We start from the raw sequence: 15,746 nt of genomic DNA, 5'->3' as shown, positions 1-15,746 counted from the left end.
CCCCTGGGGGGGGCCGCCGCGTGTCTCTGCCGCAGCAGAAGCAGGAGAGGGGGGCGGGGCGGGGCTCAGCGCAGGGAAAGGCCCCGTCGGGCCGAACGCGCAGCAGCACAAGCCCCGCCCCCGGCAGCCCCTCTGGCCCCGCCCCCTCCCCGGCACGTGGGGACCCGCCTCCTTGTTGTGACACGCGGTGCCCGGCCCCGCCCCCAGCAGCTGCTGCAGCTGCCCGGCTTGGGGCGTCCAACCCCGCGGGGCGGGGGCGCGGCCAGGCAGCTCCGGGTCTGAGCTAAGCCCCGGCGCTGATCCGGGAGCGGAGTCACTGATGCGCTGCGCATGCGCGGTCTGACACCGCCCCACCCCATTCCTCAGCGCCCCGGCCGGGTTTTCAACGCGTCTCCCCCCGCCAGTCGCTCCCGGCCCCTGCCCAGGCCCCGCTGCGATTGGCCCCTGGGCGGAGCCTGCAGCAGCGTCCGACTCCGCGCGCGGGTAGAGAGGCGGCCGCCACTGCGCATGCGCCGCGCACTGCCCGGGGCGAGTTCTGGGGGAGCCGTTGGGGCCGTTACTCGCTGCGCTGCTGCGTCCGCTTCGGGCGGGACCGGGACGAGCGCGGGGCGGGGGACTTGGACCCAAATCTCTGGTGGGGGCGGCGGCTCCTTGTCACGGGGGGGCTGCCCGGCCCGGCCCGGCGTGTTGGGGACAAGGGCTCCACCTTCTGCGGGGGGGAAACGCTCCGGCCGGGCGGGGCGCGGGGCCAATGGCCGGGGTCCCCCCGTGTAGCGATGTGAAGGGGCGGGGGCCCCCACGGGGAGCAAATGCTGATGGGGTGTCAATAGACGAGTCAGTGACCCCCCCCCTTCTGTCAGGCGAGGCAGGGCTCACAGCGAGGGGGTGGTTTGGTGAGAGGGGGAGGGGCAATAACTGCAGCATCCCTGTACCTGCAAGGGGGGGGTTGGGGGGGGCGGGGAGAGGTTTAAGGCCAGAGACTTTGCATCTTTTGAGAGGTGCTGCTGCCAATCAGGCGACAAAGCCTTAACGTTTGGAGTCCCAGCGCCTGCTGCCAGGCATTGTGGTCTCACGCTAGTGACCTGTTCCCCCCTCGCTCCCTGCCCCTGTGAAGACTCAGATTGGTAGCGAGGGCTCAGAAATGCTCATTTTCATGCCATTGTGAAAAGTTAACTCGAGTTACTGAAAACAATGTTTCAATCCAGCAGCGCTGCTACCCACACTTACATACATCAGTGAATTTTGCCTGGCCTGGCTGTCCCTGCATGGCCACACATAATGCCCCGAGGGTTCCTCCTGACCTGGGTGGACTGAGGAGGGAAGGACACACCAGCAAAGGTGTCCCACAGGTACATGGGCCCAACATCCTACAGGCTGGAATATTCCCAGGGGTTGCTCCCAGGCCAGGCCTGGGAGGCGTATGTGCTGCTGCTGCAACCCAGAGCTGCCCAGGCAGAACTGGCAGCCTGACCCCACTGCTTCATGCAGCTGCTCTTTGGCCATGGCTGGGGCTGTGCTTGGGCTGCCCAGAATGGGGTTTCTGCTTTACCCTTCACTTAGTTGGGGGATGGGTTTGTTTGTTTTCTTTCCGCAGTGCGTGATTGGTTCCCAGGTGGGCCTGCTGCTCCGAACAGCTGGGACAGCCCCATGCTGCACCTGTGCTGATTTGACTTTTGGGCCTTATGGTTACTGCGGGCCTCATTCTCACTCCTGCTCCACCCCCACATAGCTGTGGGACCAGGCTCAGTACTGGGGCAACCTTGTTGTGACATGGCAGCTAAATCAAACTCCGTAAGGTCAATTATGCCCATTCATCCCCAGCTGGACTTGGGTTTTGTTCTTCTGCACAGCACAGCCAATGGAGACCAAGGACCTGCGAATGAGCATCCAGATCCCACCCTTGTTGAATTGTCAGAAATAGAAACCAGACACACAGTGGGTCTGAGTTGGTTCCAGCTGAGGGCTGGGTTTGCCTGGTTTATGTGCATTGGCCCAGGAAGGTATTAAGGCAAGGCTACTCAACACATGGCCTGTGGGCCACATGCAGTGTGTGGCCCATTTTTATGCATCCCGACATGCCTTGAGCTGCTTCCTGGGCTGTCTGCCTGCCTCATTACTGTGGGCTCTAGCAATAGCACCTCCCCAAGCTACTGGCCGGCAGGCAGGAGGGCAGCAAGAGGTGGCAGCAGAGCATGCCTGCTACATCAGCCACAGCAAGAGCACCTCTCCATGCGCTGCATGGTGCTGCACTGAGCCAGATCACAATGGTACATGCACAGGTGTTGCCGGGGGTGGCAAGAGGCAGCTTGGGAACCGGGCAGTGAGGCCAGGGTGAGAAAGGTCTGGGTAGGGTTACTGTACATCCAGTTTTTCCTGCACGTCCTTGTTTTCACATGTTAAATCGCCATCTGGATAGACTTTTTAAAAGGCAAAACATATCTGGGATTTTTTGCCTTGCAAAGGGGATTGGGGAGGGGCGATGGCAGGTGCGTTCAATCGAACATCCGGAACTGCAGGCCGGAACCATTCACAGCCGCTCTGCATATGGGCCCCAGCACCTGGAGGGAAAAGCACCTGGCTCCGGTGAGATCCAGGGTGTTACCCTCTGCCCTGCTAGATTTATGCCCCTGCCTCTGCTGGAGGGAAAGGGCATTGTGTTAGAGCAGGGTAACTGGGGGAGGGGGGTGGGGATGCCTAGCTCCAGGGGAGGGTTAGAGCCAGGAAGCCGGTGTTAAAACTTCTGAGTCTTTCCTTCCCTGTGGGTGGGCAGTGCGTGTATTGGTCAGATTTGGGGCTTCCAGTCTTTGCTCTGTGAGGACTGTAGGAGCTAGAGCTTGGTGGGGCGAGCAGGGGAAAGGAAGGGATTCTGGGAAGCAGGATTCCTGGGTTTCTTTTCTAGCCAGGCCTCCTCTCCCCCCAGTGCCTTTAACTCCACATTGATTGTACTTATATTTCCGTAAATATTGTATTGGCATTTTTTGTTTGATTTGTTAAAATTGTGAAGCCAAAACAAAAAAGTAGTCAGGATAATGGTCTTCTGCTGAGATGTGTTTTAGTAGTTAAATTCCTGGACTGCCATTGCTCATTAAAAGTGCTGTCATGGGTGGGATTTGGGAAAATATTGCATTTTATTAACATCAGCAGAACTGACTTAATGGGGCCTGCAAGTTGTGAAGTCTTGCCTTAATCTTTGTATTCATGTCCATTACTATGAAAGAAGCTATTTGCAAAGTTGAGTAGCTCTGCATTAAGGATTCTTATTAATGTAAAGAATCTCAAGCAATGTAAAGCCAGAGTGTGATGGAGCTGGAAAGGAAAATGTTTCCCCTAGAAGGAAATTTTTCCAAGGGGACACTTGGAGTTGAACCGAGGGCCATTTGATTTGCAGCCAAACACTCTACCACTGAACTACACCCCACAAATGTATGTATCTGCAGCCAGTGTTGGGAAGTGGGCAGGGAACAAACGGCTTTTGTAGAACGCACATTTCAGGGGATGTGTTTTTTTGCGGAAGGGTCCTGACTCCTGGCTCCCAGCCACACACCTTGGCACAAAGACCAATGGCTCAATGGCCCCTGCACAAAGTGCATTGTGGGAATAAAAGTTGGGGCAGCAGGAAAGGGGCCGGCCCCTCAGCACCAGCGAGCGGGCAGAAGATGGAAGCGAATCCTCCTACCTCTCATGCACAAAGGGAACACCATCCCCATTCCCAACACCTCCACCAGCTCTTTGCCCCACTAGGTGGGTTTTTTCGGAGACCATGGAGGAAGACTCTGCCTGTGAGAAGAAGGAACAAGAACACCAGATACTGAGGAATGTGGGTATTGATCCCACTGCCTCTCACATGCTAAGTGAGGGCTCTGCCACTTGAGCTAATTCCTCCAGCTATGAGCAGTTTTCCTGCCCCACCCACCATGGGTGGGGTACATGGGGCCAAATATCAGAAAAATCTCTTCCTCAAAAAGTATCAGCTGATTTACATACCTTCTGCAGGAGGGAATGATGGGGGGAGCACAGTCTAGATATAGCCTGGGTCAAGGCATGGGGGTGAAGGGGAGGTGTGTCCCATGCAGAGGGGTGGAGCCATGTGAGCCCGTATGCAGATATTGTCATGACCAGAGCCCTGTGGAGTGTGCTGGTGAGCAGGGGCCTGATTTCGCGAGTGGGGTTGGGCTGGGGCATCGGGGCGGTGTCAGGGTGTGTGTGGGCAGGAGGGATACGGCACAGACATGGTCACATGGAGCTGTGAGACCAAGCCCAACCTGAGGTGAGAGTGTTTGGCGCACTTGGGGGCAGGTGGTGGTTGTGCCAGGGTGTCTAATACTTACCTGGAAGGGGAAATGCCGTGGTTATGAAGGCGGGTTTCCCAGGGTGAGGCTCATCCATTGCACTTTGGAAGGGCTGACTTCTGCAATTTCCCCAAACATGAAGAACTTGGTTGTGCAATGTGGGGTTGCATTTGTGCTTTTCCCTTGTGCTCCCTGTAAAAGAAAGCAAAACAGAGCTGTTCTCTGCCTGGGCCTATATTGATGCTGTTTCTGCAGCTACTTTACAGCATGGCTGCGTCTAGACTGGCAAGATTTTGCGCGAAAGCAGCTGCTTTTGCGCAAAATCTTGCTGCCTGTCTACACTGGAGTATTCTTGGGGAAGAAGGCCAGTGTAGACAGCTACATTAATTTCTTGCTCAAGAAAGCCCGATGGCTAAAATGGCCATCGGAGCTTTCTTGTGCAAGAGAGTGTCTACACTGGCATGGATGCTTTTGCGCAAAAGCAAATCTTTTGTGCAAAGGCACATGCCAATATAGATGCTCTCTTGCGCAAGTACTTTTAACGGAAAAACTTTTCCGTTAAAAGTATTTACACAAAATCATGCCAGTCTAGATGCAGCCCATGTGTATGTTCTCTCTGCTTTACTATCACTATTTGCTGTGTCTACACTGGTTCGATCTCGCACAAAAGCAGCCGCTCTTGCACAAAAATTTGCTGCCTGTCTACACTGGCTGCATGTTCTTGTGCAAGTAAATTGATGTTCTGATATATAAAATCAGGGCTTATTACACAAGAACTCTGACGCTCCCTCTCAGGAAGAAGCCCTTTTGTGCAAGAGCTCTTCTAGAAGAGGCCAGTGTAGACAGGGAACATGAACTTCTTGTGCAAGAAGCCCCTATGATTAAAATGGCCATCGGAGCTTTCTTGCGCAAGAGCACGTCTACACTGGCAAGGATGCTCTTGCGCAAAAGCACATCTCGCATGCAAAAGCACATGCCAGTGTAGACGCTCTCTTCTGGAAGAGTTTTTGCAGAAGAATTCTTGCGCAAAAGCTTTTGCGTGAGAACGTGCCAGTGTAGACATAGCCTTTCTGTTTGTAGCAACACTCTGCCTCTACTGCCTTTCTCTAACTCGTTTGGAGACTACACAGACTCCTTCTCTGTGCTTCTAGTTCAGTCCACAGGGTCTGGTGTCCACTTCAGGGGGTAGGTAAAAGTGGATAAATCCCTGTAATATTATCACTCTCATATAACTTTGTATTAAGATCTTCTCCTTTTAGATATATCTTTGTTAAATGTACTTATAGAATCTCTGTGACATTTCTCCTATAACTTTGTATTAAGAGAAACTTTCCTTTTTATATAGATAGATCTTATAAGAAAAAAATGTCTTTTGAGCTCTCCCCTTTTCTTGATTGTCCTGTTGAAATGAACGAGGAGTGAATGGAGAATGAAAGGGGGGCACCTCCAGCAGCAGTTGCCAGGGTGGAGAAGGTCTGGGAGGCAGATCCAAGACAATACCAGTAAAGTGAGCTCATTAAGAGTACTGGACAGACACCTTGGGAGTCAAGCAGCAAGTGCCTGCCCTTGGAAGAACTCTCTTTGAAGCAGCATTAAGAAAGGCGAGGCAATGACTAATTGGCTGCATGAGAGGAATAAATAGGAGGCATCTTGCAGAGGGACCCCAGGTTTTCATCTTGTCAACATGGGAGCATCGATCCCGATCGGCAGAAGCCTGGCTCCACCCTTCCCCCATCTAACTCACCTGGCCAGTGCAGTTAGGGGGAGCAACTTTTGGTAACAACAAGATGGAGTGTGCTTGTGTGTGTGAGAGAGTGCATGTGTGTGATGTATCATATGCATATGATAAATATTGATTAATCTATTTATGTTCAATAAATGTGGCATGTTGCCTTATCCCCCTGAAAAAGATCCTGGGTGCTTTTTTTAAGCACAACATGGAAATGACTCTGCCCTCCCACCGCAGCTTCTTCTCCTCAGCCCTGCTCCTGGTGATGGGTGGGGGCTATGAGTCCCAGCGCTGCTGCCCTGCTGCCCTCAGGTTCTGCCCCCTGGAGCGCCTGCAGGAGCTGAGCCAGCCCTGGGAGAGCAGCCCGGCCAGGGCCCAAGTCTCCCAACCCGAGGGGGCCCAATGGAGTTAGGGCAGAGCCTGGCAGGGGCAGCAGGAGCCATGAGTGGGGAGGGAGGGTCCCAGCTCCGGCCAGACCCAGGGGCAATGCAGTGAGGGTGGGAGGTTTCCGCTCTCCGTGGGCAGATGCCCCAGGCATGAGATGGTTTAGGAGGCATCTTGCCCAGAAAATAACTCAGCCCCATTTGTATAAGCAGTGGACCTGAGCCATGTGTGGCCCCCAGGTACTGATGGGCCCTGCCCTGCTGCTGTCCTACCCCAGGGCCAGTGAGCCCCTAATTCCCCTCCCCCCAAGTCCCCTGTCCTAGCTGCACAGAGACAAATTGCTCTGTATCTTGGAGAGAGTCAGAGACACATGGGGGCCTGGGGCTCTGTCCTGAGTGAAGAGAAGGTGAAAGGGGGGCCAGGCACCTTCCCATCTGCCTCTGGGCTCAGTGTCTCGGGGCTGGTAGGTCCTCTGGGCTTTCTCTGAGCTTGGTGCCTTTGTGTGCCCTGGACTGAGCCGCCAAAGGACCACTCAGCCTTGGGCCTGGAGAGAGCTCCCCCCATTCCCACCACTTGCCACACCCAAAACAGTCAGGGTGTCTTCCCCCTGCACACGCACACACACTCAGACGTGGCAGCTCCGTCACGTTCATTCAGCCTGATCCTCCTGAGCGCACCCACATGAGCCAGAAGAGCCAGGTTCAGTTCCGCTTCCTTGTTTGCAGATATGTTCTGCCTCAATAGCAGATGGCCTTTCCCTCCTGCACATTGGCGGCAGCTGCGGGGGGAGTTGGGAACAGCCATTGAGACCAGGAGCCGCTTACGGCCCATCCTCATGGCAGCCGGTTACTGCAACTTGGCCTCTCCATACGCAGTTCTAGTGTCCAGGTAGCAATGTTGCTGAGTTGTCTCTGCCATAAGGACAGCCCCTGTTAGTGCGGGACACAGCACCCAAGCTCTGGCGCAGGGGCCGGAGAAAACAGGGGGGACATGGCCTCTCTGCTGATCCCAAAACAGTCTTGGGAAGTAAAACCACCCTGCAACATGAGCAGTGGGAAAAGCAATGGTTCAGGCTGCCCGACAGCCCTACCCATTGTCTGAGGTATGAACATGCCGCATGCCACGAACCAGGAAACTGCATGTTCCTTCAAATACCTGCTTAGAGCCGCTTTACTGCAAACAACCAGCCTTGGGCATGTCTGGCTCACTACCCAGAGAACCGGTCTGGGTGGTTTGCAAGGTATTGTATGGCAGTAGGGTGACCGTATTTCCTTGTGATTGATACCGGACACCTGGTAAAATTATTCATATTCAAGACAGTTCAACAGCAAACAATTTTTGCAGAACAAATGTCCAAAACAGCCTCCAGTTGACTTAGCTCTTATTAAAAAGAAATAAATGGATTTATTTTTATTTTCCTGCTTATCTTTAAGGCTTTAGTGTTCACACAGGGAGACCTAACACAGGGATTCACAACCTTTTTAAACTGGGGGCTGGCAAACCCATTCAAAATCTTTTGGCAGACCAGTAACATTTTATTTGCATATTTATTATGCAACCATTTGATATGCAAATAAAATATGCAAATATGCAAATAAAATATTACTGGTCCACCAAAAGTTTGTGAATGTGTTTACTGTTCCGTGGGGGTATACAAAGCCCCAGAGCCTCCAGTGTCAACACTCCCCCTAGAGCCCCTCATCCCTCCACTACCCCCACCAGCACCAGCCACTGACCCCAGAGTGCTCTGCACCCAACTCTCCCCAGTACCCAGCTGCTCGCCCTCAGGGTTCCCTAGTTCCAGCCCCCCTGCCCCAAACACCTCAGTGTCAGCCTCCTGTTTCCAGAGCCCCATAGAACCCAATTTCCCTGGTCCCTTGTGCCAGCCCCCAGTCCCCGTATTAGCCCTGTCCCCAGTGCCAGCCCTGCCCCCTAGTCCCCTCACTACTAGCCCCACCCCCAGAAGCTCCCAGGGCCAGCTCCCCATCCTGGATGTCACAGTACTTCTCAGTGTCAGCCCCCTGCCTCTTAGAGCCCACAACACTAGCCCTGCCCCCAAGGCGTCCTCCCTGCCTCCCACCCCCCACCTAGCCCTGCCGCTGCTTCCCAGCTGAGCACAGAGCACTTCCCTGCATGGCGGGAGGGCTGCATGGAGCCTGCAGTGTGCTGGGCCCCTGCTGAGCTGGACCTAGGGCCCTGGTGAGGCTGCCCCAGTAGGGACAGTCTCACCACAGTCCCAGTTCCAGCCATGGCGCACCTGGTTGCCCGCCAGGCCACTCACCGTGCTGCTGGGTGGGGACGGCAGTGGGTAGGGTCCATTAGCAGCTGGGGGCGTGGCCTGGCCATGAGCTGCAGCCTGGCAGGGTGGGGTTCACGGCCCGCCCTGTCTGTGGTTGGGAAGCGCTGGCATAACACACTCCACTGCTCCCACACACATGGGGAGAGGTGACACAACAGAGGGTGACGGACCGAACAGATCCTCCATGCACAGTGCTCTCTGGCCTCCGTGTCTACCCAGGTCCCCCAGGCTAGACCCACCTCTCACAGGACCTGGTGTCACCTCAGCACAACATGTGGCGTGGGGTGGGGTCATGCAGGGTCTCAGAAGCCCCAGCCCCCAGCTTCACCTGGTCCTTTCGCGGAAGGAATGCAAGTGCAGACAAATGAAATTGCAAATGAAGCACGGATTTGAATTTCCCACACTTCATTTGCATCATCACGGCTGGCCGCTTTTTCAAAATACCCTATTTTGAGATAAAAAAACACTGTTTAGACGCGGTTATTTCAAGAAAAACCCCTTCTTTTGAAATAACCACCATCAGCAGCCGCTCCTCATTTTTTAAGGAGTAAGGGTTATTTCGAAGGAAGGGTTTCTTTTTGGAATAACAGCGGTTTTTTTCTTGAAATACGCTATTTCGGAAAAGCGGCCAGCCACCATTATGCAAATGAAGCATGGGAAATTCAAATCCGCGCTTCATTTGCAATTTCGTTTGTCTGCATTTGCATTCCTCTCTCGAAGGAGGAATGTAGTGTAGACATACCCTGAGTTACCAACCATAGGGCTGTTAGCATCTACTTCTAACTAACTTGCACTGTTAGGCCACGTCATCACGCCAGAGAACATTGTCATTGTGGCAAGCGATCTTCTGGAATTTGATATAGTAAGACTAGTTAAGACTCGCTAAATCAAACTCAGAGGGAGCCCTCACCAGCATTTGGTACTCCTGCTCTTTGCTCGCATCACCTCAGGCTCTAGGTGCAAAGGCTGGGCAGGACTCTGGGCTCTGCTTGAGGGAGCCTGGCACTGGGGCACGTGGGGAAGAAGGGAGGGTGGGTTTGTGGATTTTGACCAACCCTCTGGTGGGGAGATAAGAAGGGAAGACGCGTTTTAACTCCTCCCTTCCTTGATGTCCTCTGGGCTGGGATTCCCACTTCTATAAGCCAAGGGTGAGGGCAAAACTATGGGGTCAGTGACATGCAGTGCTCCAGGTGAGTCTTGAACTCATGACCACAGCATTCTCCTGCTGCACCTTCCTCTGTGAGGTGCGTGCTGCAGTGCAGACTTGGGTGGCTTGTTCCCTGTATTGGGCAGCTGGTGCCTAGGGAAGCCCCAGCCCCCAGCTTCACCTGGCCCAGGCCCACTCTTAATCTTCCCCCTTAGCCTGAGGGGGTGACTACTGAGTCTCCCTCTGTGGTTTGGGCTGGGGAGCCTCCCCCCCAGGGTGCATTGGAGTAGACATTGTGGCAGCAGGAATTTGAGCATCAGGTCACCCCATTGGAGACAATGGAGGGAGAAGAGTTTTCCCTTCTATTGGGGAAAGTAGGTCAGGACAAGGCCCTTTTAGCCAATGGATGAAGGCGGCAGCTGAGAGAAGAGAGGAAGGGGGTGGCCAGAGCTTCCTCCCAGCAGGCTGGCCCTGCACATGCTCTGTGCATGCTGGAGCCTCCTCCTCCCAGATCGCTACAAAGCCCTCAACCTTTTTCTTGTTTCTGCTTCTCTGGCCATAGCAGGCAGCTAAAGAAGACAGGTCACCCTCCCAACAGTTCAGTAAGTAGCTTCACCCCATGACCTTGGCATTACTTGCACCATGCGCTAACCAGTTGAGCTAGCCAGCCCAGGTGAATCCATCTGCCAAGTGGCCCTTTCAGAAAGTTGCCTGTCTTAATTCAACTTTTGCCCTGCTGTGTAGACATGCCCTGGCTGGCCTCAGCCCAGCCACTTGCAGGCCAAGTTATGCCACCCCGACCTGCATCTCACCCCTGGCCTGAGCCAATGGCCTGCCTGAGCTGCCCGCTGTCATAGCCATGCCTGCTGATCCAAGCCCTTTACGATGCCCCATGCAGGTTTCGGGTGGCTGAGGAGATGGTATGTGCCAGTCAGCTCCCTGCGTTCCTCCGGATTCTTTGCCACTGGAACCTGCAAGGGGCATAGCAAAAGTGTATCCAAAAAGATGCTTTCCCTAGGCAGCTGGAGTTTGGAAAGGGGAAGCATGGCTGAGGCTGACCTGGGGCTCTTTCAGCAAAGGGGGCTGGCATCTGGGGCTTTGGAGCAGGAGTTGTGTGGAGAGGGTGAATAAAGAAAAGTTATTTATTAGTTCCCATAATAGAAGAACTAGAGGACTCCAATTGAAATTAATGGGTCACACGTTTAAAACCAATAAAAGTTCTTCTTCACACTGCGCGTAGTCAACCTGTGGAACTCCTTGCCAGAGGAGGCTGTGAAGGCTAGGACTAGAACAGAGTTTAAAGAGAAGCTAGATAATTTCATGGAGGTTAGGTCCATAAAAGGCTATTAGCCATATGATGGATAGAAATGATGTCTCAGGCCTCTGTTTGTCAGAGGCTGGAGATGGATGGCATGAGACAAATCGCTTGATCATTGTTTTCGGTCCACCCTCTCTGGGGCACCTGGCGCTGGCCACTGTCTGCAGACAGGGAACTGGGCTAGATGGACCTTTGGTCTGACCCAGTACGGCCGTTCTTATGTTCTTATGTTCTCTGGCCACAGGGGGGATAGGACAGTAGCATCAGAACCAGCGTCTAGCCTCCCCAAAGGGGAGGTGGGATCCACCTGCCAATTCAGGGGGAAACATTCATCAGCATAAACTTCTCACTTCTATAGGGCAGTGGTTCTCAAATGTATGATCTGCGGCACACCCCCTTCAACACAAACCTTTCTGTGGACCACCAGCCAACCAGCCATGATGACAAAACGCCTTCGCTTATCTCTAAATAGCTCAAATACTAAATTATTCCTGTTAGGCTATTGGGACTGTAACATAAGGGGGCGTATGTAACCGGTAAAAAAGGAAATATTATGGATCAAAATCATTCATCAGATCAAGCACTTTATCATGTTAGTTTTCAATGAAGTAAAATATTCATTTATGTCCATTTATGTCCCAAAAATCATTCAGTTTTCTAACACAAAAGTTAGAAGCAAAAAAGGAAACAACCCTCATTAAAAAAACCAACAACCAAATGTCTGTAATTCTGGCCAATGGGAGCAGTGGGAAAAGCCCCCAGAGTAGCAGTTTCCCAGCTGGGGGGAGGGATAACAACACAGAGAATTGCTTCCCCCCTCTACAGCCAGACCCAGCCTGTGAAGCAGGGGGCTCCTCCTCCCCATAGCAGGACGCCGATCCTGGCCCTCCAACCTCCGGGGAGGTGGTGGAGCTGGAGTGCCCACGCAGACTTCCCACTGCAGGAGAGCCCTGCCCCGAGCCTGCGCCCACCTACAAGACAGCTGCAGACCACTAGTGACCCTCAGAGCACGCTTTGGCTGCATCTGGTAAATTGGGAAAAGATATGCAAATTGTAAATCTTTTTCCGGTTTACCGTCAGAAGAGGCTTTTCCAAACTTTAGCCTGTCTCCACAGCACCACATTTCAGAAAAAAGGGCTCTTCCAACACGTCCCTTATTCCTCGCAGAATGAGGTTTACAGGGATGGCGAAAGAATGTGTTCGCTTTTTTGAAACAATTTCCGGACAAGTGGACGTGTTCCTTGGACACACCATTGCTTTTCTGGGGTATCTCCGGTACCCCCGAAAAGTGCTGCAGTCTAGACATAGCCTTTGCGACCTCCCTTCTCAGCAGCCACCCTCCTGCCAGCAATGAGTGGGGGCAGTTCCAATAGCCACCAGCAGGGGTGGGGGTGGAAGGCTGGTGGAAGGGCTGGTGGCTGCTCCCTCTATGGCTCTGTCAGTGCAGCCCCTGCGGTACGCCAGCTCCTGGCAGCAGAGCCCACTTCCAGAGGTCCCTGGCTGTGAGCTGCGGCGGCTGATGAGTGTGGGCAACGGCCAGTTAAATGTCATCTCTGCTGCCCACCCATCAGCCCTTTCCGTGCTCCCCTCTCACTTCCCTCTCTGTTTTTCCCCTTCTGCCCCTCCCTTCCCCCCCTCCCACTGCTCCTCCATCTACCCACAGGCTCTCAGTGCTGTGCGGATAACCAGCCCCTGGTTGGAGCACTCAGCTACCAACAGCCTGGCTGGCAGGCTTCTTCCTTCCCCCCATGCCTCTGGCTCGGCCGGCACCCGGGGGAAGCCCAAGACCCTCTGGCCCAGGGCGCTGCCCAGGAGGAGCGGAGAGCTGCTGTGCCACAGCCCCACCCAGCGCTGGCATGGGGAAGCCTCTCTGCCCCCCGCCCCGAGTTCTAGGGTGGCAGAACAATGGGGGATGATTTCCAGACTGTCCATACCCCAACCTGCAGGCTCCACATTTGAAAAGCTGCTGCTGGCTTTGTTCTGGTGTGAACCCTGGCAGAAATTGAGCAGGGGATCTGGGACCCTGCATAACCCCATCCCCTGCTACATGTTGCACTGAGGTGACACCAGGGCCTGTGAGAGGTGGGTCTAGCCTGGGGGGCCTGGGTAGACACGGAGGCCAGAGAGCTCTGCGCATGGAGGATCTGGTCAGTCCATCACCCTCTGTTGTGTCACCATGTGTGTGGGAGCAGTGGAGTGTGTTATGCCAGCGGTTCCCAACCACGGACAGGGCGGGCCGTGAACCCCACCCTGCCAGGCTACAGCACACGGCCAGGCCACGCCCTCAGCTGCTAATGGACCCCGCCCACTGGGGTTTCCCACCCGGCAGCAGGGTGAGTGGCCGGGCGGGCAACTAGGTGCGCCGTGGCTGGAACCGGGACTGTGGTGAGACTGTCCCCACTGGGACAGCCTCACCAGGGCCCTAGTTCCAGCTCGGCACGGGCCCAGCACACTGCAGGCTCCATGCAACCCTCCTGCCATGCAGGGAAGTGCTCTGTGCTCAGCTGGGAGGCAGTGGCAGGGCTAGGTGAGGGCAGGGGGAGGCAGGCAGAGGGTCTTGGGGGCGAGGCTAGTTCTTGGGGGCTCTAAGAGGCAGGGGGCTGACACTGAGAAGTACTGTGACATCCAGGATGGGGAGCTGGACCTGGGAGCTTCTGGGGGTGGGGCTAGTAGTGAGGGGACTAGGGGGCAGGGCTGGCACTGGGGACAGGGCTAATACGGAGACTGGGGGCTGGCACAAGGAACCTAGGGAAATTGGGTTCTATGGGGCTCTGGAAACAGGCTGGCACTGAGGTGTTTGGGGCGGGGGGGGGCTGGCACTAGGGAACTCTGAGGGTGAGAGGCTGGGCATGGGGGGAGTTGGTGCAGAGCATTCTGGGGTCAGTGGCTGGTGCTGGTGGGGGTAGTGGAGGGATGAGGGGCTCTAGGGGTAGAGTTGGCACTGGAGGCTTTGGAGCTTTTTATACCTCCACGGACCAGCAAACACATTCACAAACCTTTGGTGGACCAGTAATATTTTATTTGCATATTTAAATATTCATTTGCATAATACATATGCAAATAAAATGTTACTGGTCTACCAAAAGTTTGTGAATGGGTTTGCCAGCCCCTAGTATAAAAAGGTTGTGAATCCCTGTGTTAGGCCTCCCTGTGTGAACGCTAAAGCCTTGAAGATAAGCAGGAAAATAAAAATAAATCCATTTATTGCTTTTTAATAAGGGCTAAGTCAATTGGAGGCTGTTTTCAACATTTGTTCTGCAAAAATTGTTCGCTGTTGAACTGGCTTGAATATGAATAATTTTACCAGGTGTCCGGTATCAAGCACAAGGCAATACGGTCACCCTACTGCCATACAATACCTTGCAAACCACCCAGACCGGTTCTCTGGGTAGTGAGCCAGACATGCCCAAGGCTGGTTGTTTGCAGTCAGGTGTGTCTAAGCAGGTATCTGAAGGAACATGCAGTTTCCTGGTCCGTGGCATGCGGCGTGTCCATACCTCCATAATCAGACAATGGGTAGGGCTGTCTGGCAGCCTGAACCATTGCTTTTCCCACTGCTCATGTTGCAGGGTGGTTTTACTTCCCAAGCCTGTTTTGGGATCAGCAGAGAGGCCATGTCCCCCGTTTTCCCCGGCCCCTGCACCAGAGCTTGGGTGCTGTGTCCCACACTAACAGGGGCTGTCCTTATGGCAGAGACAACTCAGCAACATTGCTACCTGGACACTAAAGCTGTGTATGGAGAGGCCAAGTTGCAGTAACCGGCTGCCATGAGGATGGGCCGTAAGCGGCTCCTGGTCTCAATGGCTGTTCCCAACTCCCCCCGCAGCTGCCGCCAATGTGCAGGAGGGAAAAGGCCATCGGCTATTCAGGCAGAACATATCTGCAAACAAGGGAGTGGAACTGAACCTGGCTCTTCTGGTTCATGTGGGTGCACTCAGGCAGATCAGGCTGAATGAACGTGACGGAGCTGCCACGTCTGAGTGTGTGTGCGTGTGCAGGGGGAAGACACCCTGACTGTTTTGGGTGTGGCAAGTGGTGGGAATGGGGGGAGCTCTCTCCAGGCCCAAGGCTGAGTGGTCCTTTGGCGGCTCAGTCCAGGGCACACAAAGGCACCAAGCTCAGAGGAAGCCCAGAGGACCTACCAGCCCCGAGACACTGAGCCCAGAGGCAGATGAGAAGGTAACTGGCCCCCCTTTCACCTTCTCTTCACTCAGGACAGAGCCCCAGGCCCCCCACATGTCTCTGACTCTCTCCAAGATACAGAGCAATTTGTCTCTGTGCAGCCAGGACAGGGGCCCTGGGGTAGGACAGCAGCACATGGGCCCATCAGTACCTGGGGGCCGCACATGGCTCAGGTCCAGTGCTTATACAAATGGGGCCGAGTTACTTTCTGGGCAAGATGCCTCCTAAACCATCTCATGCCTGGGGCATCTGCCCACGGAGAGTGGAAACCTCCCACCCTCACTGCATTGCCCCTGGGTCTGGCCACAGCTGGGACCCTCCCTCCCCACTCATGGCTCCTGCTGCCCCTGCCAGGCTCTGCCCTAGCTCCTTTGGGCCCCCTCGGGCTGGGAGACTTG

The 15,746-nt window shown here is 54.5% G+C and overlaps 1 pseudogene; it reads left to right on the top strand.

Moving 5' to 3' along the window:
• The first annotated feature begins 4,320 nt into the window (after positions 1–4,320).
• Positions 4,321–4,474, top strand: LOC142821696 (U1 spliceosomal RNA; annotated as a pseudogene).
• Positions 4,475–15,746: the final 11,272 nt, after the last annotated feature.

This window comes from Pelodiscus sinensis, chromosome 31 (genome assembly GCF_049634645.1).
Source record: "Pelodiscus sinensis isolate JC-2024 chromosome 31, ASM4963464v1, whole genome shotgun sequence".
In the NCBI taxonomy this organism is placed as follows: Eukaryota; Metazoa; Chordata; order Testudines; family Trionychidae; genus Pelodiscus; species Pelodiscus sinensis.
Note: the sequence above shows the minus strand (reverse complement) of the source record. Positions and strands in the feature narration are given on the sequence as shown.